This window comes from Anomalospiza imberbis, chromosome 2 (genome assembly GCF_031753505.1).
Source record: "Anomalospiza imberbis isolate Cuckoo-Finch-1a 21T00152 chromosome 2, ASM3175350v1, whole genome shotgun sequence".
NCBI classification, from domain to species: Eukaryota; Metazoa; Chordata; class Aves; order Passeriformes; family Viduidae; genus Anomalospiza; species Anomalospiza imberbis.
This window is the reverse complement of record NC_089682.1, coordinates 100,122,320-100,136,016: the sequence shown is the minus strand read 5'-3', so window position 1 is coordinate 100,136,016 and position 13,697 is coordinate 100,122,320. Positions and strand designations below refer to the sequence as shown.

Below are 13,697 nucleotides of genomic sequence, written 5' to 3'. Positions count from 1 at the left end.
CACACAGTCCCTTTGAGGTTGCAGTACAAACTTAAAGCTGGGCCTTTGTTTCCCCACGGTGGCACAAAACCCTCACCTACAAATCCCATATGCCAGATGTGGACAACCATCGAGATAACCAGCTGTGCCAGACTGAAGAGAAGCAGCAGTGCTGCTGCTTGATGAGAGTTGTCTGTTCTGTGACAGGAGCACAAAAGAAAAGCATTAGTAGACAGATACACAGGTTCTTTGATTTCACAGAATTCTAGAAACTAGTTGAAATGTTAGTGGCAACTTAGGCAAAAAATATACTTTTTTGCCTAAAATATATTTTCTTATATAAATGTCACAACTGTGTAAGTATAAAGACCCTCCTGGAGAGATCAATGACATTTTTAAGGTACGTTTCCAATGACAGTTGCCTAAAGACAGGTATTTAGTGCTATCAGAAATTCCCTATCTGGTATGCAGTTTTGTTTTCAGAAAGGTTTGAGTGTTTGTAGGTCTTACCTGTGAGCCCTAGGCTGATATCATGAATACTGTAGAAATTACCAGCTTCAGTTGATATCCACTTTTAATCCACTTGATAGTGACTTACTTTTCAATGAGCACAAATAGGCCTTTGGGTAAGTAAGACTCAGTTTGGCCAACTCCACATGCATTACTTTTAATCATCACTTTACACAGGGGCCTTAAGTCACACAACCTTTATTGATGCCACTCCTTGTCACTTTCTATATGATGATATCAATGACTTTATTTCCCTCTTACTTCTATTACATTTACGTTTGCATAACTAGCAAATATGTTAGCTATCTACTTTAAATTATCAAAACTTAGTTTCCAAACAATGAACAATCAAGTATAAAGAATTCTATATCAGTACTCTTCTCCATCTTTTGGACTTCTGCCTGACTCAGAATGAATAAACTTAAGGACTTATTTCAAGCTAGTATTCCCACTTTTGAAGTCTTCTGACTGTAAACGGCTTAGGATATAAGGCAATAATTTTGGAAAGTGAGTTGGATGAAATAAACTACTGAAATACAGCAGGACCTAAACTGATAAATAAAGAAGACAAATTTTGTTTAGATCTTAATATTGGTATTAAAATTTTTGAAAGATAATGAATTTACCTCTGTGTTTTGTAAGTTTTTCTTATTTAGATATAGTAGATCACTACTTATTTTAAACACTGTGTATTGAGAAGAATGAGAACATCTGCAGTCAAGGCCTGCTTGTGCAAGGACAACCGGTGCTTTTAGAAATGTAACACTGTGTAACATGTTCTGGGTTCAACCAATTATTTTATACTAGGAAAAGCTGTTATTAGCAGCCTGATACATGTAACTATGATGTTTCCACACATTAGGTTTCATTTTATATTACTGAAACATTTGATTTTGTACTAAAGGTGTATCATAGATCTGATTTCTTGCTCATTGCCACCTCTGAACACTACATATTGAAAGTGGAGATGAAAATGTTGGAATAAAATGTTCTTAATATTTAGGTATTGTTTTTACAGATAGCTCCAGGAGATTTTAAAATAATAGTTTTTTTTCTTCAAATAGTGAATGAAATGGATGGGAAAGAATACAGAAGAATTGTGTTTGTTGCAGAAGGTTTAATAAATTCTAACAGCCTGTAGAACTAATAGCTATCCATTTTGCAAGTTATGTACATATGTGTTTATTTACTACCTTCTTAAATAATTTATTTCTAGCAATACCTACTCCTGCTCCAGAAGGACACAAGACATGACTGCATTAAAATTTTCATTGATTTCTTAAACTGAGGTGGGATTCATCTCACCTAGCTTTAAACAGGTGTAATGTAGATGTCTATATCTGACTAATCAAATATTATTTGTAGTCATTGAAAAGCAAAGAAGTGTTTCTGAACCAGTTGTTATGTAAGACTACTTTAAAAGCAAATAATATAATAAATATAATAATATAATATAATATAATATAATATAAATAATATATTCCCACTATTTTCACAGGGAGTCTAACGTGGCAAATTTACTAAGATATGCATGTTACTGAGCAGAGAAATCTAAACTCAAGTATCTGATGTAAATATATTTTTTAAAAAAAGTAAAAAATTATTTGAAAAACTCTTGCAAAATCAGAAGTACAATCTTACAGCTCAAACTATAGTGTTTAGTAGCTTAAGACCCATATTTTCTATGTGAAAATAATGAACCATTTCATACTTCTTGATTTACAGACTTTTTTTTTTTTATTGTTCTACATTTGAAATCCAAAAACCTCTCAATGATTTAGGAATGTTGTGTGGAACTGAAATCTATTTAGTTATTTTACAGGTCTGTGATGTAGCAGCATGTAGTTGATGCCTTAATGTTGATGCCTATGTTGCCCTCTGGCAACACAGTAAAAAATGCTGATTGACTACATCAACAAAAATATGTTCAGATATTCAAAGAATAATTTGCAGATGCTGAAGTGTCAGATTTAAATAAAGGAAATCTACCAAGAGTAGTGTATATTTTCCATCTGGAAAAAAATTATTTCAAAGATTTATTATGATTTAATGGTTTGCTACCAGTGCCAGTCCATGCATTGAGATGTAATTACGCAGCTGAGGACCTCATGCTGTTAAAGATTCAGAAATCAAGTGCGTAGCAAGTAGGAGGAATAAGTTAATTCTTGGATTAAACTGCAGAATTATTTTATTCATGTCTTGTTTCCTTCCTTCCTTCTTGGTTCTTCTTAAAAACAATTTTCTTTTCACCAGCATATTGCTATTAAAGCTGGGAAATTACAACAGCTGTGTAGTATGTAAAGAATCTTTACAAATGACCCAAAATGCTTTTCCAGACTTTCATTGCAAAGACTTTAGCTTTAATGCAGACTTGTCTGAATGGTGCATCATTACATTCTGAACATCTCTTAGGAATGCTTAGCATGCTTTTCATAGTTTTCTTAGTTTGAATTAAGCTACTTATGTTTGTGTGCTCCAAATCAAAATGTTATGATTCATTAAATTATATTAGGGATTTTCCATTTAAACATGTGCATATTTATAAATTTCAGACATCACTGTGCATGAAAGTAGACTGCTTTACAGAAAGTAATTCCATCTATTTACAAAATATTTTAGAATACTAACACTTAACTCTAGCAGTGTTTTGGGAAACATCAATGTATCTTGTTCAAAATCTTTGTCAAGAATCTGGTGAAGACAGTTCACTTCTCATGAAGCTCTCTTTTGACTCTCTTTTGAGTGGAGTGACTAGGCAATATGAGGCTGGGGCCCTTGTCAGCCACAGAAATTGTGACAGACTGTAGGAATAAGCCAACAGGAACTTCAGGAAATTCAACTGTGATACAGACAACTTGGGAAACAGTTTTGGGAAAAAAGTCCCTGAGGAGAGTCACTGGAGTCAGCAACGTGTATTGGCAGCAGAAATAGCAACAGCATACAGAATTGTGTTAACAGCAGCCCAAGACATCAGGTCCAAGGAAGTGATTATCATCCCCTTTACCCCACACTTGTTAGGTCACAACAATATTACTGCATCCAGTTTCATGTTCTTCAGAATAGGATTGACATCAGTAAAGTAGAGTGAGTTCAGCAGAAGGCCATCAAAACAGAATGGAGCACTTGCCCTGTGAGGGACAGCTGAGAGACTAGGGCTTGTGGTCTTGAAGACCACTGTGCAGTGTAGAAAGTTTCCCAGAGAGATTGTGCCTTGGGAGTTTCAAGACCCAACTGGACAGAAATGTCTTTGGACCCCTGTATCAAGAAGGAAGACAGACTAGAATCTTCCTATATTCACTTCCCACTTGAGTTAGCCTGTGTAGTGACACAGAGAAAAAGGAAACCAGATTCAATGGAAAAGACACTCTTCTAGGGTGGGACAACATTTGAGATTAAACCAAAAAGGTATTAAAGATAAGTGACTTTCTGAGACATGTTTAGCCTCTAATTTATTATAAAAATGACAGTGATATTACCAGCTTGGTTTTATGTCTCTGCTCTGAACAAGTAGCGGATTACAGGCAGGTTGGTTAATTTAATTTTCATTCTGATAGGCACTGCTAAACAATGTCTTTATGTAGGGTTTGAAGCTAACAGTGCCTTTTTGACTCTGACAACAACTATTTAGTTTCACAGAAAGTGATCGCTGTTGAGACACATTTAGGGATCTATTAACATCTGGATCCACTGTCTGCAAATTTGTCATACAGATCAGACATGAATAAAGAGTCACATTTCTGTCAAGTTAGTAAAAGCATTTAACATGAATGTTGATACATGAGAAAAATGTTCTGGCTCAGTAAGTTCTTGTTAGTTCAGTACTCAGGGTAGGTTTCAGCTCAAGACTGTAATTCCTACTTTTAAATGCTTAAATAAAGATGTCTACTTCTGACTTAAAGGCTTGACAAATGGTACAGTATATATAAGACCATTTGTGATGGCCAGGGTCACCCAGTATGGCTTCTAGTTTTTCATTCAGAAAAGTTCGTTGTCCTACAGATCCCTAGGGCTTGTGCCTTAACTCTTTTAATTCAACTGGGTAGTTGAATCAAGCTCTGTGTCTTTATATCCCAGCAATAGTCATTGAATATCCAGGATGAAATTCAGTCACTGAAACTTTAGGTGCATTTTGATATCTCACCTAACCTCCAATGTATGTTGATAAGTTTTAAATTAACCATCCAAAAAAGGTTGGCAGGAAAAGATGCTTGTATGAATCTTGCAGATTTAAGCATTAATAAAATTCCACAGGATTTCTGTGTAAAAAACATATGTAAATAAATAAGTAAATCTTCATTTCCACAGGATTAACTCTATAATTACTCCTGTGGATCTCCAGAGAAGGCTGGAATATATTCTGCTGGTCTTGAAATTGAGTTCATTTGGAATACAAAAGAAATTTGAAAGAGAGATAAAAAACCAAGAGCAGTGAAACTCACTTTAATTTCAGTCAATACTGTTCTGTGATATTACCAATAATTTTCTTTCAGATTTTTACTGTTTAGTTTTGCATTTTGTGTACCCTGTAATAATCCTTAAACAAAAATTCTTCATAATGAAAAAGGAAAATATTTCCAATTTTCCTTTACTGTGCATTTACCTAAGACTTTTCATCATGTTACAGTGAAACTTATGAAAATTTTGGTCCCTCAGAGATGTAGGTTTCATCATATTAGTATTCATTAAAACTTGCTTTTGTTTTTTAGCTACTTAACTCTTTTATCTGTTAGGTACTAAAAGAAAGAATAAGTAACTATTTAAGTTAGTGCATATTCTAACGATAGGAAAATATTTCCTCCTTAATTTTTTATGAGATTAAACTTTCTGTTTCTCAAAGCAAGGTAGTAGTTGCTTGCTGTGACCTAAGTACCTTAAAAATTAAAGAGTTTGCTGAAGAATTACTAGGGAACTACTTTAGTAACCCCAAACATATACAGCTGATATGAAATGTCTAGTCTGCATACTAAAAATTTTGCCCTTCATAGAATGGACAGCTCTGAATATTTAGAATTAGAAACTGCAGGTTATAGTTATCGCTCCACTTAGCAAGTGTAATGAACTAGCAGTCACAATTACAAGCACAATCAGATTCCTGGCAGATGAAAAAAAAGACAAGCAAAAAACAACTCATAAATGAAGGAGCTTAATGAGCAACACAGCAAGATGTAAAGAAAACGGTCTAAAACATTCTAAATAAGAATTATGTTTCTACAGGTGATTATTATCTTCACTGTTATATCAGGCTTCCAGTGCACCCAATTCTAAGAGTTAGAAATATCTATACGACTAAGTGACTGATAACTAAAGGGAGAGGCAACTTAATGACTCATTCATAGGCACAAAGCTGGATGTAGCAGTAAAACTAAGAATGAAATCTAACCCTTACTTAAGTTGGATAATGAAACAATAGTCCTAGAAATAATGACAACCACTGAAAATATGCAAGTATTTTTCAAAATAAAAGGAAAAAGGAAAAGATAAACGTAAAAAAAGCCCCAAACGGACAAACACAAAACAGTGAAGAGATTAATAAATCTCTTCAAATCAAAGTTCAATTAACTAATATAATCAGCATCTCTCTCTCTTTTTATAGTATTCTACTACAGGAGTAACTTTAAAAAGTTTAGTCATAGGAAGTTGAACAGAAGGTCTGGAAAGAACCAGGAAGTAGCAGGATTGAAGAAAAGGATTCAGAGAACTCAGGGATGCTTTGGACCATCAGCAGAAGGTGATAGCAAGCCATTCAAGAAGAACATACAATGAAAGGATTAGAAAATTTTGGGGGAAAAATTCCCTAAACAATGGTACCCTAGAAGTATTTTGTCAAAATGTGGTGATGAAGAAAAATTATTTATGTGTTTATGTTATTTATGAAATTGGGATTATGTCCTTTATGTGAAATGCATTGAAAAGTAGATATTAATATTGATATAAGGACTAAATATAGAAGATGGGACTCTGTCCAGATGCTAGGAGTTGAACTATAAATTACTGTAGCAGGTTGGGTAGAGATTAATATAAAATATTACACAGTTGGCAGTATTGTGTGCTGACTAATCTTTTAGAATTATTGACTATGTGAAAGAGACAAATAGGATTGGTAAGCACCAGAGAAAATAATAAAAAGAAAGACTATAATTTATTACTGGATTTTACTGTCTTTGCTTCCATTAATTGTATGTGGGGTGAGCAGGAATGGTAGCTATAAAATAAAGAACTAATTGAGGGAGAGTGTTTCACCATGGACTTTCCTCTGTTTTGCAGAACTGGAAATGAAAATGACATAAAAATTGAAAAAATATTATAATCAGGCCTTAAATTGAATGGCATGAATGGAATAATAACATTAAAAAATTATGTGTGGAGACACAAAAGGAACATCATGTAACCTGGAAATTTCATCCATCCTAATAAAACAGGTCCTTAGAAAGTAACTTTAAAGAGCATTGAACTTATTTTTTAATATGAGAGGAGCTTTGGTATGAAACAGTAAAAAATAAATCCATTTATTCTTAGAAACTCAAGTGAATAACAGCTGAACCAACCCAATGAAAATGTATTTTAGCAAGAAGTAAATCCATAGGTTTTCTCCTGTTTTGTTTAGGCTTTTTTTGTCTTGAGTGTTTTTTAACCCATTCTTTTTTCTTTTAATAGACATGCATTTGTTATGCTAGTTTTTGGAAACATAGAAAAGCTGTATGTTTTATTAATATTATATATCTAAACCCTGCTTTTGGATTTGGTGTGGATCATGACATCTTTATAACTAATCATTGTCTTTTGACCATGTGAATCTGTTGACGCAGAAGATTTCATGTCTGTGGTAATGCACATCTTGATCATAAAAACACCCCCAAGTTTTCTCTGACACCAATGCACCAGTGATTTCCCCAAGACTTATACCATTCTTATTTGCAAACGTTTTATGTTCTACTCAAATGGGTTAATTTTATTTAGCAAAAGAAACCAAAACACAAAAAAAACCCAAAACCAAAAATTAAAAAAAAACCACAAAAAGAAACAAAAAATTGAGTTGGTTTTGTTGCTGTTGAAATGGAAGTAAATAGAATGCAAGGGAGACATCACATCCTACCTCAAATCCACACCAAAAATTAATTTAAATTTACTTTTATTTTTATCATTAAGCAGATCTTGGATTTGTTTATAAGATAGTCTTTTTTTTTTTTATAAAATCATGCTCTCTTTCCCAGTATTGCCATGTTGTAACACAAAAATTCATACTAACAGGTAAGATTCAGTGACCTTTAGCCAGAATAAATTATTTTTTAGCAAAAACTAAAAAAAAAAAAAAAAAGTCACTTTTGCTCCAAAATTTTATGCATATGTTCTCAAACAGTTATGTACAAATACTGTTCAAATATCAGGGAGATAAACCAGCTAAGCAGATGCATTACACACCTGTGTAAAGAACTAGTACTAGACAGTACCGTGAGACAGATATTAATTTACTGAAAAGTCCCATTGTGATAGGACGAATAATAATTTTGACCAAACATTCTGAGTTTTGCCTTGTAAGAATAACTTACAGCTCAATAAAAGTATTTTTAAATCCTGCTAACATTCTTCATTCATGCTTATATGAAGATCTGTGACCTTTTTAGTATCCTAAGGATGGAGAAGACTATCAAATGCATAAGCAACAAGGAAATTAAGAAATAAAAAGCTAGTTAAAAGTAAGAGAAACAGGGTCTTTTAAAGAGAAAAGAGAATTTTATAATGAACACTGTAAATCAGTAATCACTTGCCCTAATTTCATACAAGACCATGAATAAGGTTTTAACAGTTATAATACTAGCAAAGTTGTAGATATATTCCTGCCCCTATCTCACCTGCATAGCAACCTTTCTTCCTTCCTTCATACCTGCACTGATCCATATAGCTTTAAAATTGTCAGTTCCTAAATACTCCTTTTATTCATATGAATAATGGTGTTCAAGCAAGCAACCCTAGCAGAAAAAAAGAAATCCTAACTTCTGTCACATAACTGTGAGCTCATCTAAATAGTCTATAAATGAGGGGGAGGAAAAAAAAAGCCTGTGAAAGCTTCTGGTTCTAAGCTTTGGAAACTAGAACTAGTTACATAGTCAGAAACAGCTGAATGCTATTTTCAGAATTTGCTCATCACCACCTGTTAGTCATCAACTTTGTGGCATGTCAGCTAGAACTGACATGCTTTTGACAAGCTTACTGTGCTTGAATTCTGTAAATGTTAAGAAAATTTAGCTTATTAATCTACATGTTGAAATTATTTTAGTCTCAAAACTCATCTGTTTTACCTTAACAGAGCATATTTATTCTGGTTAGATTAATTTCTTTCTGTGTAGTACTCTTAGGAGCATGGTCTTCTAATAATCAGTGATTTCTAATAAGTACAGTTTTACCTTTTTGTTTGTGTCAGTCTCAGGACATACTTTATCTGCCTTATGTTGATTTCATTTCAAATCATTTTTACTTTAGTGGTCTTGGCAGTGCTAAGTTTATGGTTGAACTCAGTGATCTTAAGGGTCTTTTTCAATCCAAATTATTCTACACTTTGAAATTGTTCATATCAATGATAGGCATGGCATTAGCATAACTATGGAACGCTGGATTATGCAAGCAAAACCCCCTATTTTGACATCAGGGGACAGTAGGCATTTGTTTCATCAGGATGAGATAACTTCTAAATTTGTAAAGAGTACCTTTGTTTAGTCATTCAAGAAACTCTTAACTCCATACACACACAGTAACTAAACAGCCAGCATTCCACAGAATAACATCCTTGACTTGATGTAGACCACTGCCTCTAGTAATCACCCTAGCAATATGCATGTCTGTTTAACTCTACCAATGATAGTTAAAGCTGATGCTGCATCATCTCTAGCAAAACCCCTCTGCAGATAGAATGAGGAAGTGTATGTTGACTGTTCAGATACTCTGTAGTTTCTCTGGCAGCCATAGAAAACCATCATGCTCTCCTCACTGAGCTGAATCCAAATGGCATAGTGTTATCTGCATATCTGATTTTCGTGTTCTGTCATTTGTACTTTGCTCTGAATTTCGTGTGTTCCTTTCAGTTACTACTCCTGTTTCTGTAATTTAATTTCTCCACCTTATGATCAAATTTATAAGCAACAGGGATCCATTCTCAATGTGGAATAATTATCACAAAACCATGTTTTGAAGGACGTGCCTGCCTGCAGCTAATTGTGCTCACACAATACCAGTCTGGCTCGTATCACTAGGTGCTAAGGAGGTAAAGATAAAAATAATAAATCTGTTAATTTAGGAGCAATTTCAGGATATTTATATTCTTGTTATTACTGTTTTCTTTTAGTTACTTCTTGAGTTTTTAGTGTTTCTTTTCCCCAGAACTCCACACATTTCAGCATTACTGCACATGTTTGGACTTGAAGAGAATCTGGGCAATAAGGTTTCCTGTAGATGAAGAAAACAAGTAACTCTGTTGGGAAAAACAGTATATTTCCAATACAAAAAAACAGCAGTGGGGGGAAGTAATTAGTAAAAGCTTTCTTTCTGTTACTCTTATGGGAAATGTGCATTAGCAAATATGCATATTTGAATCTATTCTAATTGCTTGGTGATAAATGCTGTTATATTAATTTTGCTGTTCTGAACCTACATTTGCAAACCTATTTTCCTTAGAAAATAAACTGGAGAATATTGCCCTCAGAAGTGTATTTGAAAAATTCTGCTTGTCAGTTATCGAAATTAGCACATACCTTCCAAAAACACAGCATATGCTCAACATGCAGAAAATGCTAAAATAACTTTTGCCTGCTCAACAAAGAAGCATGAGAGATTTATTGACTTGCAAGCTTAATCATTACTGATAGAACATTGTTATCATCTTCTTTTTTTATTTGCTTTTCTTTTTTTACTATTCTTCTTGAGGTTTGGCCCCCAGTGGTGCAAGATATTTAATTGTATACCGTGTGTAAATCATTTGAATAACTGAAGCCTAGAATAAATTTCTTGAAAAATGCATCAGTCAATATTTTGCTGAAGTAATCCAGATCATAGCCATTATTTCAAAACTTGCTTTAGTGTATGGTTCAGTTACCATAGAATCATAGAATATCTTGCATTGGAAGTACAAAAAACTCATAAGAACTCTCAGAAGATTTGTTTTTATGAATTATTGCAATTACTTTCCCATAATAAAAAATTCAAACATTAAAATATAGCAGTGTAAGAATATGGAAATAATAGAAATATACTTTTGAAACATGGTGAAATATTTTTGAGGTGGGTGAATATCAGGGTGTATCTTGTGGTCATCTGGATTGCTTTATCAAAATACTTTGCAGTCCCTTCTAGCCCATACATAGAATTTTTGTTCAGGCAGGAACCCATTACATTAGGATAACAATGTCATTTAGATATCCCCTTCACAGCTGCTCTGACATGGTTAATAATTTCACCCAGATATGGTGAAATAGGTAGCATTTCTCTGTCTCACACTTGAGGGAGTTATACCACACTTTGTACTTAGCATCTTAATGGACCAGAGGAAGGTATTCTCTTGTGGTGGTTTTGGTACTGTTATTTTCCAAAGCCTGTTCCTCCATAGGTTCATTCACCAATTTCCCAATTAGAAGAGAGAACCATTACTAGCTTGACGTAGTATCAGTCTATCCATATACATTCAAGGCAAACCTATTTTTGCATAAAGTCATAAATTCTCTATGCATGAATGCACACTTTTACAATAGCGCTCGGCACTGGTCCTTTTGCACCTTTATGGATGGCCTATGTCTTTGCTATGAAGAGGTTATACTACATTAGCATAATGAGCTCTTCCAGGCAGAAAAATAGAATTTTCTATCAAATATCTAGAGGAAGCAAGTCAAGGCTTCGGTGTGCCACAGAAAAATGAAACAGGACCATGGATAAAATTGGCCCATAAATAATTATTTTTAAACTACCATTTCCTATTATGTTATGTTTTACCCATATCTTTGTTGGCACTACATCCAAGGAAGTGGTAGGTGAGAGGAGAAAAAAAATTCAGCTTTTTTTCATAGAGAAGACTCTGGTTAGGAGATGCACATTTCTTTCTGTGTTGTTCCAGTACAGCATCATAGCCATAAAGAATTTAAAGTATTGAACTTTTTTTGGGTAATGTACCTGTATGCAATGGAGATGAAATTTCTTTCAGACAAAAACTAAATTTCTGCCTTCTTTCTTTGAACTCAAGAATCTAATGCTTATCTAGCCCATAGGTAAAAGATTAAACAAAATTATCAGCTGATATGAAATTAGAAGGAAAAAAAATGAAGAAGCTAGATAGTTTCAATGACTTTTTGTACTAAATATTTACATAGACTATCTTTTGTATTTTTGCTGGACAATTAGTGTTGCTGTTATGAAATGTTGTTTGAAGTGCATAGTCAGCTGGCACCTGAGGTTATTTTAACACAGACTTAGCTTTCACCATCTGTCCTGTCCTCTAATGAAGATTCAATACCTCCATAATTCACAAATGCATAGTGAAAATTCAATAATAACTAATTAAAATGCATGGGAATGTTTGTCATTTATTGCTGCATTCACCTGTTACATTTTGGACAAATAAAGAGCAGGAAGAGTTTTATTGCTTTTTTCTTCTCTCACATGATCTTTTCTACTGGTTCAATACAACATTTTTCTTGGTGAAGTCAATGGATTTACAGCACCATTTATCAGCTGTCTACCTGACACACAGCATGGATTCTGCTCTAGTTATTTTTTAATTATAACAATACATTTAAAAAAAAAAGTTAGGTCTTCCATTTTAGAAATAAAGCATCAAGGAATGTTTTCTTATTAATTTTACCCAGTCCTGTTGCTATGAAGACAGTCTGATAATATTTTGAAGAACAGTCCCCTCTGAACATAATGTGTACACTGCAGTGCAGAAATCTCTTCAGTTATCTTTCAGTTTAAGTAATTAGCTGTTTGATATAACAACAGTTGTGCATTGCATTCTACTATTATTTACTCAGCACTAGAAACTAAAATAATTGCCTGCTTTGCTGTCATATTTGTCTTTCTTTTTATCAGGTGCATAATGAATAATTTGAGCTTCAAGGCTAAGAGAATAGATAATTAAATTAAATTATTTCCCCAGAAGACATGAAAATGAATCCTACATCTTGCTTTTCAAAGTATATGTATTTGGTTAGAAATACATTTATTCTTCCCTTGTATGGCCTTTTCTCTGTCTGCCTTATTGTGTAATTGCTTGTTTCCTAATAATTCACTATAGTAATTTCTTGCTATAGACAGGTCATTGTATTACAATACTGTATATGTGTAGACAGTGAAAATTATGGAAATAATGTACACCTCCAGTATGTCAAAGATATCAAGATTGATATGGTTATATCACATTAGCTCAGTTCATTTAAATTTGATAAAAAATTTTCAATTTTGTGTCCTATATTCTACTCTTGGAAAGCAGAAAATGGATAATTTTTGTACTAATCTCCCCATTGTAAAAGAAATAACTATAAAACCTATTTTACTATTAAAAATAATGCCTAATTAATTTTAATAATACATGTATATAAAATATAAAATTAACTTGATAAATTTTAGCTATTAGTTAATAATCTTCAAAATAAATTTTCTAATATCATCAGCAGGAAGTTCCATCACAAGCTATGTCTAAGGACTAAACATGAAAATAAAAATTTGCTATTATTTTAAATGAACTGATAATTTCAAGAGACATGACTTACATTTGTACTGTGATATTAATATGCCCTGGATGTTCATGGAAACTTCTTTCCTGACAGTCTGCACAGGTATTTCAGGAGAGAGAATTGGCCAGTAGATAAAGATAGAAAAAGGAGTAGTTCTTTTCCCCATTTATCCTAAGATGTGGAGATCCATTCACCCAGATTTATCTGAAAACAATAATTTTAAAAAATTAACTTAATGTTTATGTTCCTAAAGACTGAGAAGCAAGTAAAACTGCCTTTATGCACAGAACAAAAGGCCATTTTCCTAAGAGACCTGTAATTGTCCGAGCACCTAACTACAAAATCCAGTGTCAGTGAGGCAAATAAAAAGTAACATATGGAATAAGTCTGCCAGTCTACAGAGATATCTACAGACAGTGCTGGATCTCAGTAGTCAAGCTATCATCTCGGAACATGCCTTCAGACAGATGACATTCTTAACTTTTTTTTCATTCCTTA

General features: G+C 33.3%; 1 long non-coding RNA gene across 1 annotated transcript; it reads right to left on the bottom strand.

Moving 5' to 3' along the window:
* Positions 1-3,704: 3,704 nt before the first annotated feature.
* LOC137467156 (uncharacterized) lies at positions 3,705-8,670 on the bottom strand. Its single transcript, XR_010995423.1, has 3 exons — positions 8,340-8,670; positions 6,636-6,755; positions 3,705-3,804 (listed from the first exon to the last, which is right to left on the bottom strand). It is a non-coding gene; the product is annotated as an uncharacterized lncRNA (long non-coding RNA).
* Between the last annotated feature and the right edge of the window lie 5,027 nt (positions 8,671-13,697).